Source organism: Aotus nancymaae, unplaced genomic scaffold, assembly GCF_030222135.1.
Source record: "Aotus nancymaae isolate 86718 unplaced genomic scaffold, 86718_ANA_hifiasm-v0.15.2.pri h1tg000020l, whole genome shotgun sequence".
Taxonomy (NCBI): domain Eukaryota; kingdom Metazoa; phylum Chordata; class Mammalia; order Primates; family Aotidae; genus Aotus; species Aotus nancymaae.
In genome coordinates, this window is record NW_026988432.1 from 54,192,862 (window position 1) to 54,206,701 (window position 13,840).

Below are 13,840 nucleotides of genomic sequence, written 5' to 3' on the forward strand. Positions count from 1 at the left end.
AACATCTAGAAACAGAACAGCATCCCCCCTCCTTTTTGTTGTTGTTGTTGTTTTTTTAAATTAGACAGAAAGTTAGCAGACAGCTGACATGGCAAGTTATTCCATTCCAGGATGGAATTTAGTTTTGAAATTTCTTTGCAGATGAGATAAAATTATAAATATGTGAAACTATGTTATTCCGTTACCTGTTGGCTTGAATTGGATTTCCAAAATTAGCAGAACACAAAAAAATGAGAATAAAATGTTTTTTAATAGATCTTGTGGATGATCTTTCAAGTTTTGACCTCGTATAAAGCATTAGATTAAAAAATAAACTATAAAAAACAATTACTCTTCAGTACTTGTGTGCATTCAGTACTTGTGTGTTTTAGACAGATAATGGCAGCGGGCACATTTCTGAACCTGCAGCATGGATTCGGAAAGTTTCTCTTTTGTGGGAGATATGTCTAAAGTTTTCTCTGTTTTTAGAATACTGATTTTTTTTTTTCCTAGAAAGAACATCAGTCCTGGCAGTCTTTCAGCCACAAAACTATGAGAAATGGAGCTAAATATTGACAATAACTGCTTGGATTATAATGAGGAATCAATCAAAATACATACTGTAGATGAAGATGCCTTGAACACCGTGGATGCCATAGAGTAAGGTATTATGATTACAGCAACTCTTGGCTCCCTTCTCTGTTTATTTAAGGGTTATAGGCTTTGTTTTATATCTCAGTGTCTCAATCCTTTTGGTTGAAGCACAAAACCTTTGGTTGAAGGTATGCTTCAGCCACCTGAGATTAACTGCTACACCCTGCAGCAGGCCAGTGTCTCTTCCCTGTGCCTCTTATCCATCGGGATCTGCTCTGGAAATGGGCCAGTGGTGATGTGTGGGAATGCAGCCCTTTGTGTTTGTTTTTGGTGTTTGATTTGGTGGCCTTGGTCACGGATTGGCTTCCTTCTTTGAAACTGAACATCTTCCATTCCTTTGTGATTGAGTGACAAAAGTTCAACCTGCACATGCCAAAATGAACAGCCTAGAAAACTCATTATGGTTTCAGAACCAGCTTTAAAAAAAAAAAAAAAAGCAACAAAACCCTTCCAGTCACCCAGAGTTCTAAACATAATCGGTTGGTTCCCAGAAGTACAATAAAAGGAAGCCAGAAGTATTTTAGTCCCTAGTTGTTTATGAATCAACCTGATTTTCTTTTTCAGACTTTGAAGGTCACAGAATCAAATCATGTGGAGCCATTTCCATCAGTCCTCCTGCCCACCCTTTCTCCCCTGTTCTCTGTTACAAGTAGGGTTTTGCTAGATTTAAGTAGAACATTGCTCAGAATTTCCAAGGGTTCCTAATCAAAGCAGGTTTCTTTTCCAAGAAAACTGCCTTGGCTATTACTGGAAGGGAAGCAACAGTAACGAGTATAGCAGAGCACTCCAGCCCTGCTCCTCCCCTAGAGCACAGGCTTGGGAGTTCTGCTGGCCTTAGGTAGAAGCCAAGGAAGAGGGACCTACACTCGTCTTTCCAAGTAAGCCAGGGCACTTTACGTCTGCAATAAAGCCAGCGGGGCATGGGACCATGGCATGGAACTGGATTTATATAGGAAGCAGACAATTAAGCCTGAGTCTTAGACACACACAGGAAGGTGACAGGAGAAGAAAGAATGACGTTTATTATTTTCTAGAGATCTAATCTCGAGAGCTTCAGTGTCCTTGCCATAGCGTGACCTTTATAGAACACAGCAAAAATCTTAAAATCTTGACACATTGCTTGCCAGGTATTCAGGTACCTATTATGTGCCAATATGAATAGCACATAATAGGTACCTGAATAATGTAAGTTCTCTTCCCCACCTTTCCCCCCACTTTTCTGTACATCAAATAGGATAATTTTGATTTTTCAGTAATATCTGTTGTTATTTCATAATGTAAACAATTTCATATTGCTTATATTTCTTTTTGGGACTTAATGAATAGCAAGGAAATATTTTTCTAATTGATAAGCTTGTTATGCAATTCCAGAAACCTCCTTTTAGTGTTTCTCACATCTACATGGTACACTCTGGCACAAGTAAAAAAATGTATTAAAAATAAGAACTAACAATGATCAGGGGCCAACTATGTGCAAGGCATTGAATTAGGTACTTTACCTTAGGTATTCCATTTAATCTTCAAAACAACCCCAACAGTGAGGACGAGTCTCTCCCATCTCCCTGTGAGAAAGGAGCCTCAGAGAGCTCTTGCCCAGGCCTCACCATCAGCAGGTGGCAAAGTCGTTGCTGGAATAGTTTACTCAAACCCCAGGGTCCAGGTTCTTTCCACCTCACATAATGCCAAGGCTCTACTGGAGGTCCAGGAAGCTAGAGCAGAGATCTTCTCACTGCCTTCCACAACGTGGTTTCCTTAAAAGCATCTGAATAAGGACACGGATTTCACCAACTGTGGACGGCATCGCTGCTGGGGCCCAGCTGAGGCAGGACAGGTCTGGGGGTGGAGTCAGGATACTCCTTTCTCATCCACCCTCCAGCCAGTTGTTTGTGTTTTGGATTTTTCTGGGGACTAAGAAGTTTCCCAGTAAAAGACAGTGAACTGGGTTTTCAAAGAGGGTCCTGATGTTCACAAAGTCATCTGGAGAACAAAACGAGGAGAGCGGGGCAGGGTGGCAGAGGTCAAATTGCTGGGGAGAGTGTCTGGATTCCTGAGAGAGGGATCAGCCTAAGGAAGGGAGATTCAGGCAGTGAGCCCAACTTAGCAACGAGGCTGTGGGGCTGAGAGACGGTGCACCCTTAGCTTTTCTTGAATCTGCCCTGACTCCACCACTCTACAGGGCTCTGTGCAGCCTGGAGCGGGAAGGGCTGTCTGTGTAATAGGAGGTGCCATTCAGTGAGCCAGCCTTCAGCATCTTCCCACCCGTGCTGTCCTACTGTGGTGCCCACTAGCAGCCAGGACCTCAGAGAGCAGGGAGCTGCTCTTCTCACTTCGTAGCCAACTGCCTGGACTACCCAAGTGCCAGGAGGATTGCAGCCAGCACCCAAGATTTCGCTCATGAATCAGGGAAGGCAGAGATCAGCAGGAGTGTGCCATGGCTGTGGCCACAGTGGTGGCAAGCAAAGGCAGCAAGAAAGGGCCTGGATCCTTGTGTTAAGGCTGGGCGGTGGTGGTCATGACTTGGTCTAGATGGATTCACTAGAATGTCTGAGACATCCATGGGGACTGCAAGAAATAATTAGGGCTGAGTGCAGAAACGGCTCCTGAAAAGGTGGTGAGTTCCTTCTATGCAGGTAGGGAGCACTAGGCCATAAGAATTGACCATCAGAGTTACTATATCTGCATAGACAGGGGAGGCCTGGAGTTAAGTTACATGAACAATGGAGTTACATGACCCAGAATAACAAGGCTAGAAGGTAGGGATTAGGTATTCATTGGTTTTGTTTTGAGACGGGGCCTCACTTTGTCACCCAGGATGGAGTACAACGGCGCAATCTCCCTGGTTCAAGCGATTCTCCTACCTCAGCTTCCCAAGTAGCTGGGATTACAGACACGCACCACCATGCCCAGCTAATTTTTGTATTTTTAGTAGAAACGGGGTTTCACCATGTTGGTCAGGCTGGTCTCAAACTCCTGACCTCGTGATCTGCCCACCTCAGCCTCCCCAAGTGCTGGGATTACAGACGTGAGCCACCGTGCCCGGCGCTATTCATTTTTTGTAAGATTATATCACCTCAGCCAGATTGGCTGGGCAAAAATCCCTAATGGCTGTTCATACCTCCTAGCTCCAATAACTTAGATTCCTCCCTGTCCCTGGCTTGGCTAGTTTGAGGGTCACAGAAAGGTGATGGAGTTGGCTGTTACACTGTGCAGAGTTGCCACTGAAATGTGCTGGGAAACCAGGCTTGATAACTATATGTGGAACAGCTTGTCCTGACCCCACTTTCTCTGCAAGGAGCCAGATAGCCAGAGGCAATGCCTTGGAGTGAAGAGAGCTAGTGGTGTGGCTGAGCCGGCTGGGAAGCAGTCCCCGGAGTCAGGGCTTTGAGGCTTAGTGAGAAGGAACACTCCAGTGCAGACGTCAGCAGGTGCAGTCACTGGGGTGAGTGTGAGGATGTGAGCTGACCTAGACAGCAGCACCGGGAGATGCACGGTGAGCACAGCTGCCTGGGGCACCCCAGCTCCTCACCGCATGTAACCTGGGCCTGTGTCACTCTGCTGGCCCAGAGTGGAGTCCCAGCAGGCTGTGGGAAGGCTCAGATCAGGTCACCACGCCCCCTTGTGCCCCACCCCAGCACTCTGAACTGCAGCAAAATCTCGGGCTTTTAAAACCTTTTTGGTCTATGAATCCTTCTGGCAGTGTGATGAAGCCTGCATTCTCCTTCTCAGACGAATACTTTAAATGCATAAAATAATATATTTAGGATGAGAAAGTAAGCCAATTGGTGGAAATACGGTCTGAAATATCCCCAGAAACTTCAAGAAATATTAGGACAGGGTGGAATAAAGGATCTTGAAAGAGAATAGGGTTCCTTCCATGCAAGTAGGGGCATCCTTACAAAAATGTTCAGAAACTAGATTTGTGATAAGAAAATATCGTGCTTCTCTACAATGCAATATATAACAAGATTAAGCAGCAGGTCTAATACCATAATTCCCCAATTCTGACACTGTAATTCCAAGTAGCGATGAGCATAGCTGTTATTTCAAGATACCTGCTACAACTGAATTGTGATTTGAAAAATGTGTAGTTTCTAGTGGTAATGAAGTCGCAGATGTACTGTCATACTGATGTGGTGCGCTGTCTACATTCATAAGAAAATGCTAAATTTTAATTAAAGTGTAATTAAAATAAAGCTGTAATTTTTTTTCCCATGCTGCTTCAATGCACCCCCCTAAATTCGGCCTATGGACCCCAGATTGAGAACTCTCGCCTTCTGTGCTTGTGCAGAATGATTTCAGGAAAACACACACATGGTTCTGAGTATGGTTTTTGACCTCAACACCAGTACCACCTAACTACGGTGTCCCCAGGGAGTGTAATAATGACTAGGCAACGCACAATGCCATTGCAGCAATGTGATGGAGGCTAGTCTGTACACCTGTGACATTCATTCCCTGCAAGGCTGTGGAGGGTTGTGCAGGCACAGGCACCATGGCCAGGCACAAACTCTGTGTGATTTTTGTGGCAGCAAAGAAGAATTCTTGGAGTTCCACGAGGTGCAGCAATATGACAAACTGATAGTTGGACAAGGATGAACTTGGAGGTCATTTCTAACAAGAATAGGGACACGGAGAGGAAGCTTGGACTGTGATGTGAGCACACAGTGGAGTGCTGGAAAAACAGAGGATCAGGACTTGAGCCCCAAGTCTACCCTGGACAGCTGAGTGACCTTGGGTAAGTAACAGCGTTCTCTTCTCCATGCTTTTCCCCACACCCACCATTGGGTTTTGTGAGGGACACAGAGGTCAGTATATACCAGGGTGCTGTGTAAACAGTAAAGCCCTGTCCTCACATCTGTTATTATTATCCTGTTACAAACCACCTCATGTTTAACTTTACTCCAAATGTATCCCTGGGCAGCTGTTGCATGCCACACTCTTGCTGCAGTTTGCAAGTTGAGGCAAGTCATTTGTGGTTTCTGTCATTTTTTCCTCTCTTGGGGCAGTACCATGACTGGCAGCTATGCCAGACAGACTGACTTTATCACCCAAAGGCCAGCAAAAGTGACCTTGACCTTTGGTTGTCTTGGGAGTCCTGCACCCCTATTTTTCTGAAAAAACTCCCATTGACTTTTGATTCCCCTGGCTTTCCTTTCTCTTAGTTTCCCTCCCTCCGCTGATCTGACCTCTGTCCAAGCCCTGGGATGGAGGTGAGGGTTGGGAGCAGTAGACACGGGGGTGGGATGGGGGGCATGGAATAAGGGAGGAGGAGAGGAGAGTCTCCAACCCTATGGCTACCTCCCTGAATTCTGCCAGGTACGGCTTCCGTAGAGAGCCAGCAGCAAGAGCACATGGAATAAAGTATATTGAAGTCATTCAACTTTGAAGACTTCCTGTATACTTTTAAGCTGCCCATGACATCATTGCACAGGGTGGTTCAGAACAATAGGCGGGGGTGGGATGAAACGAACCAAATCTACAAAGCATCAAGAACACAGAGAGAGGCTGAAGCAGAAACAGCCACAGACCATGTGAACTTTCCTGAACCAACTGGGGAAGAACTGACCCCCCCAGTTGTCCAAGATGGCCCAAAAGTGCACCCCTCGGCCACCCGCCCCCGTGGACTCGGCTGCTCCTTGTTTTTCAGCTGCACAGTGACCTCGCTCTGTTGCGTGGGACAACGACAGCAGACACACAGGGAAAGTCATGTGACTCGCAAACAGTTCATCCATCCAAGTTCAATAAATTAGCAGCCAAAAATTTTAATCAGATATTTAATCTTTCCTCCCTGTAAGGGAGATTGAGTGTTTACTGTGGCTGGAGGCCAGGTTAATCTCAGAGAAAGATTACTTGCTGCATCTTTGGTGCTGGGAAGTCCTGAAGAAGTCACTGGTGCCTGTTGAATTCTGATCAGCCAGTAGGTAGACTGTGTCCCTTGTAATTCTCTGTGGGCTGTGACAGGGCTGAACAGTGACCTGACAAGGGATTTCTACATTTTATAAATACAGTGGGATAGGAAACAACCAAAAGGAGTCCTGCAAAAATCAATACATGATCTGATCTGATGGATTTACCGTGCCGACCTCTTCTTCTCCTTATCTGCTCTACACCTTTTCACCTCCTGAAGCCCAGGGACGTGTCAGGGAGAAGGCCTTGAGGGAATCCTGCCAGGGCGCTCTGAACTCTGGTAGCAGGACTCACCTATTCGTGAATAATTCACTGATATCTACATTGCTGACTATGGCTGAAATTGATTAATGTGTTTGACAAAGAAGGATCAAGTGCCAGGCACTCTTCTAGGCTCTTGGAACAAATCAAAAATCACAAAAAGAAAAATTTCTTCCCTAAGGAAGCTTATGCTGCAATGATGGGAGACAGATACTTACAATAAACATAACCAACAAATGCATAATGCGAAATTAGAAGGTGACCAGTGCTAGGAAGAAAAGAAATGCACCAGAGAAGGTGACTTGGGGTGTCAGGGGATGGATATTATTTGTAACATAATTTATTGCAACATTGCCATGGTGAGCCCCTGAAAATGCCACTCCATCAGGATGTCGATAGACGCTATGGAGAAGAAACCCACTCCATAATCAAGGGGCTGAAACTGAATCAGGGGAGAAAGGTGATAGGCAGAGACATTTTGGAGGCTATTGCAGTAGCCATGAAAGACCATGAACAAGAGAGAAAGAACAGCCTGGCCCTGGCTGGACAGAGCAGCAACAGCAGAAAGAGGAATCAAGCTTTAAGTGTCTAGGCTTTTCCACATGTCTAGTTTTGAGCCAGGGCAACGATGAAAATAAATGAACTTTTAACCCAAATGTGTAAGTCAAGAGAGGCAAATATGGGGAGCTTGAGTTAGATGCCAAGTGTTTAGATGCAAATAAGTATGTTTGTAGAGGCTATAGATAAAACCATCAGAGTATTAGAAAAATAGCAAGTGACAGATACAAAGAAGTGACCGAGAGATAGGAGAAAACAGAGAAAAGCAGTGTGTCTCAGGAATACAACAAGCAATGGTTTTAAAGCAGTGCTTCTCCACACACCTACAACCATCTGATCTTTGACAAAGTCGACAAAAACAATCAGTGGGGAGAGGATTCCCTATTCAATAAATGGTGCTGGGAGAGCTGGCTAGCCTTACGCAGAAGATTGAAGCTGGACCCCTTCCTTATACCATATACAAAATCCAATTCAAGATGGATTAAAGACTTAAATATAAAACCTAAAACAGGCCAGGCACAGTGGATCATGCCTGTAATCCTACCACTTTGGGAGGCCAAGGTGGGCGGATCACAAGGTCAGGAGATCAAGACCATCCTGGCTAACACGGTGAAACTTCATCTCTACTAAAAATATTTAAAAATTAGCTGGGCGTGATGGTACACACCTGTAGTCCCAGCTACTTGGGACTGAGGCAGGAGAATCACTTGAACCTGGGAGGCAGAGGTTGCAGTGAGCCGAGATCACACCACTGCACTCCAGCCTGGGTGACAGAGCGAGACTCCGTCTCAGGGAAAACAACAACAACAACAAACTAAAACTATAAAAACCCTGGGAGATAACCTAGGATAAGAAATATCGTAATATCATTCTGGATAGGCCCTTGCAAAGATTTCATGACAAAGATGCTAAAAGCAATTGCAACGAAAGCAAAAGTTGACAAATTGGACCTAATTATACAGAAGAGCTACTGCATCACAAAAGAAACCACTAATAGAGTAAACAAGCTATAGAATGGGAGAAAATATTTGTAAAGGCTTAATATCTAGAGTCTATAAGGAACTTAAATTTAACAAGCAAAAATAACCCCATTAAAAAGTGGGCAAATGACATGAACAAACACTTTTCAAAAGAAGACATACATGTGGCCAATAAGCATGTGAAAAAAAGCTCAGCATCACTAATCATTGTAGAAATGAAAACCAAAACCACAATGAGATACCATCTCACAACAGTCAGAATGACTGTTACTAAAAAGTCCAAAGATAAAAGATGCTGCTGGTGGGAATATAAATTAGTTCAGCTGTTGTGGAAAGCAGTGTGGTGATTTCTCACAGAACTTAAAATAAGTACCACTTGACCCAGCAATTCTATTATTGAGCATATACCCAAAGTAATATAAATTGTTCTACCATCAAGATACATGCATGAATATGTTCACTGCAGCACTATTTGTAATAGTAAAGACATGGAATCATTCCAAATGCCCAGCAATGGTAGACTGGATAATGAAAATATGGTACATATATACCCTGGAATACTATGCAGCCAAAGAAAAAGAATGAGATCATATCATTTGCAGCAACTTGGATGGAGCTGGAGGCCATCATTATCTTAAGTGAATTAATGCAGGAACAGAAAACCAAACACTGCATGTTCTCACTTATAAATGGGAACATGAGTACACACAGACACAAAGACAGGAACAATAGACACTGGGACCTACTTAAAGGTGGAGGGTGGGAGAAAAGAGAGAATAGAAAAACAACCTATTGGGTACTATGCTTATTATCTGGGTGACAAAATAATCTGTATGCCAAACTCCAGTGACACACAATTTACCTATACCTATGTAACAAAACTGCACATGTACTCCTGCACCTGAAAGGAAAAAAAAAAAGATTCGCTTAACTCTCAAAAAAAAAAAAAAAAAAAAGCTGTACTCCAACTTTGCTCCCACTAGAATCATGTGAGGGATTCAGACATTCCTATTCCCAGGCTACGCTTCGTACCAATTACATCAGAATCTCTGAGGATGGGGACCAAGAATCAGAAGAGTTTAAAGTTCTCTAAGTGATGACAATTTGCAGCCAAGGCAGAGAACTAGTGTTTTAAAGCAGGAAGAATGGGTAACAGCTGCAGAAAGATGAAGATAGATGAGGGCTAAAAAAGACGGTCAAATGTGGGGACTAGGAGAGCACTGATGACCCTTTCTGGAATGAATTATCCATCTCTTGTTGCTGTTTTACAGGTAAAGACATTCAGGCCGAAATGCATTTAGTCACTTCCCCAAGGTCACATTTTTGTTAAATGGTAGAGCTGAGATTTGGTCTTTCTGGAACCAAAGTCTATATATTTTTTTCATTCCATCATATTGGAATGGAGACTGGGAAAATCGAGGGAGTTTTTACTGGCTGATTTATTTATTGTTGGTTAAATAGGTTTTGAAATGATAACAACTTGAAGGGTGAGGGCACAGGTGAACTAGGGTGGAATAAAGAGTTGTAGTTTCCATTTTCTGGGTTATAGTCAGACATTTATCATTAGCTGTGTGACTTAATATCTTGGGTTTTCTTCCATTTCTTTATAAGAAAAAAGATTTGGATTTGTTGATCTCCAGGATTCCAGGTATTTACAAGATTTAATGATTTAAAGATTCTGAGGGTGGAGTGCAACGGGACATCAGTATAAGATGAATTAAAGAACCATCCAGCATCCTGGGAGGTTAGAAAGCTTGACTCTGGAGTGGATCAAGTCTTCCGTTTGGTGATTTGCTCTTGTGAATCCAGCAATGGGATTAGAGTGCAGATGTTAGCTGGAGAGGAGACGCTTGCCAGAGAAATTTCCAAGAGGACTTTGAGGATGTGAGTCTGGTTCAGTGCCTCATAGAATGGAGACAGGGCAGAGCAGCAGGGTAAGCTCTGGTTTGCTAGCTAGAGCAGAGCCCTCACCACCTGCTGTGAAGGCCAGGCTGGAGATGGGGAAGGGAGATGCAGAGGGGCTGATGGGAAGAGAAAAGAAGAGAAGCATTAATGGGCCAGAGGTCAAATGAGGTCAAACATCAGAGGCAGAAATGATATTCAAGGAAACAGTGGATCCTATTGAGAAACTACTTTGTGATTCTTCTTCTGTGTCAATCTTCTGTGTAAAACAGAAGATTGGGCCAAACACTATACAGACACTCTTAGTTCTATCTAGTGTTTTTTGATGTCGCTGAATCTTTAGTGAATAAATGACTTCCTTGTCACCAAAAGGTTCCATAAGGGAATCAGCTTTAGTTTGGAAATGCCTCCTTTTGTTGCATATTCTAAATATGACACTAAAGCATACCCCTTTAAGGGAAAAAGTTTTATTTCATTTTATTTTTTGATAACGTGATAAATGATAAAGACTGAATTGACTACAAACAAGCAGGCCACTTCTACACTTTAGACAATAGAGTCACAACTTTTGAATTAAAATGTTACAACCTCTGCATGTTTTCCTTGTATAAAGCATACAACTTTCAGCATTGTTTCCCAGATCTTTGATTGCTACAACCTAACTTTGTTTGTTCATATGACTTGATTAGGATGATGAATCTCATAACAGGTCAGTGGACATTCTTTTACCATGACACTAAAACAACAGTGGTGACAAAGAACAGGTTAAGGCATAATGGACCTGCTTCTTCTGTGGAATTATCCAAAACAGAGTGATAGAATCATCTGGGACTATGTTCAATTATTGTGAGACTTTGTTCATTATGATTAATTCTGAAAACACCATTATGAAAAAGCATTTACTCTGAGTCTTCTTGGTTTGGAGAGAGAAAGGTATCAAATGCACCATTCTTACCCAGTGCCTCTGTTGATAGGCAAACTGGTGAGGAGCTAAGTGACATCTGGGAGATCTGACCCATGGAGTCAACAAAATGGAAACTTGCTGTCCTTAAGCTCTTTCTTCTTCTTCTTCTTTTTTTTTTTTTCACATATTAGGTTCTGTTGGCTTGGTTTTTCCCCCTTTCTCTCACTACTCCCACTATCAGTTCTTTAGTTAATTATCTTATATTTTTATTAATGTATTCATCAAATATTTATTGAGAGCTATTCTGCAAGCTGCTATCCAAGGCACTTGGAGATTTGGCAGATTTAGTGAGAGAGATGCTGAACTTTCACTTGTATTTCATGGTCTAATACAGAATACAGATATTAAACAATAATTATAAAATTATGAGGGTTATCACACAGGGCAAATACAAGGCATTATGAGAGTATTGGGCAGGTGTAAAACCAACTCTTGGTTTTGTGGGAGACCTCTCTGAGGAAGAAACATAAATTAGTTATGAAGAATGAATAGATTTTAGGCAGAAATAGTGGCTATGTGGGGCGCAGGGCAAATATTCTAAGTAGAGAGAAGAATATTTGCAATTGTTCAGATGTGAGAGAGAGCACGGCGTATTTGAAGAACACTGAAAATAATTTAGTATGCTGCCACATAAAGTCCAAATTGGGAAATGGTGCAAACTGATGCTGGGGGAGTAGGTGGGATAAGAGGTGAGGTTTGCAGCCCTCATTGCAGCATGGGACTGATATGATCAGATTTGTGTTGAAAGAATCACTCTGGCTACAGTGGAGAGAATGGATGGCAGATGTCAAAAATGAACAGACAGGGAAGAGACTTATGTTTCTAGCCACAGGAAATAAATAGGATCTGAAATCATTCTTCCACTACAAATGATGAAAAAACTGGAAAATTATAAGAAACAACTATTTTCAGATATTACACAACATGTAGTACAAGATTGTAGTCTCTGAAAAAAGGGAAACAGATGATGTAAGCCCTGCCACCATTAAAGCTTTATGTCTAGACGTAATTTCCAGTTTTAGGTGTACGAAACAGGAACTCAAATACAATGCAGCAATCTTTCTTAGTTGAGGAGAAGGAGATCAAAGTTCTAGGACATTAAGGCATTTAGAATTTTTAGGCAGAGTACCCAGGAGTAGTTACTTGCAGAAAATGTTTCAGAAAATTGCATAAAATTTCCCTTGAAGCCAGGCGTGGTGGCTCACGCCTGTAATCCCAGCACTTTGAGAGGCCGAGGTGGGTGGATCACAAAGTCAAGAGATCGAGACCATCCTGGCCAACATGGTGAAACCCCGTCTCTACTAAAAATACAAAAATTAGCTGGGCGCGGTGGTGTGCGCCTGTAGTCCCAGTTACTCGGGAGGCTGAGGCAGGAGAATTGCTTGAACCTGGGAGGCGGAGGTTGTAGTGAGCTGAGATTGCGCCACTGCACTCTAGCCTGGCACCTGGTGACAGAGTGAGACTCTGTCTCAAAAAAAAAAAAAAAAAAAAAGTTCCCTTGAGCCTTCTCTTTTTCTGGCTGGAACCATGGAGGGTATAAAAGAGAAAACGAAGGTTCTTGCTGTGCCAGAAACCCTTAAGAAAAAGCAAAGGAATTTCTCAGAGCTGAAGATCAAGCACCTGAGAAAGAAGTTTCCCCAAAAGATGCTTTGAAAGGCAGGGAGGAAGCTTATCTATGAAAAGGTGAAGCACTATCACAAGGAGTATAGGCATATATACAGAATTGAAATTTGAATGGCAAGGATGGCAAGGAAAGCTGGCAACTTCTGTGTACTTGCAGAACCCAAATTGGCATTTGTCATCAGGATCAGAGGTACCAATGGTGTGAGTCCAAAGGTCCGAAAGGTGTTGCAGTTTCTTCTCCTTCGTCAAATCTTCAGTGGAATCTTTGTGAAGCTCAACAAGGCTTCAATTAACATGCTGAGGATTGTAGATCCATATATTGCATGGGGATACCCAAATCTGAAGTCAGCAAATGAACTAATCTGCAAACGTGGTTATGGCAAAATCAAAAAGAAGTGAATTGCTTTGACAGATAATGCTTTGATTGCTCGATCTCTTGGTAAATATGGCATCATCTGCATGGAGGATCTGATTCATGAGATCTATACTGTTGGAAAACACTTCAAAGAAGCAAATAACTTCCTGTGGCCCTTCAAATTATCTTCTCCACTTGGTGGAATGAAGAAAAAGACCACTCATTTTGTAGAAGGTGGAGATGCTGGCAACAGGGAGGATCAGATCTACAGGCTTATTAGAAGAATGAACTAAGATGTCTACCCACGATTATTTTTCTAAGCTGGTCAGTTAATAAACAGTACCTGCTCTCAAACTGAAAAAAAAAAAAAAACCCTCCTTTGAGTCTTTGGCTGAATACCAATACACAGATGCATAGGGTGAAACTCATGAAGCCAACCAGAAATAATTCTTAAGGAAAGTATTGTTAGTGGAGAGTTGTAATACAAGTAATTCCCATAGCTGAAGCAGAGCTGAAAATTGTCCTAATTCCCTCAGCCAGAGAGAAGAGACCTCACTAAATATTCGTGGCAATTAACAGAGACTCTGGAAGAGGGTGTCTCAGAAATAGGGCTAAATTATCTCTGGAGTACAGACTACTTTACACATACCCTCAAAG

General features: G+C 42.7%; 1 pseudogene; it reads left to right on the top strand.

Annotated features, from left to right (window-relative positions):
- Positions 1-12,732: 12,732 nt before the first annotated feature.
- On the top strand, positions 12,733-13,607 carry LOC105712103 (large ribosomal subunit protein uL30-like; annotated as a pseudogene).
- Positions 13,608-13,840: the final 233 nt, after the last annotated feature.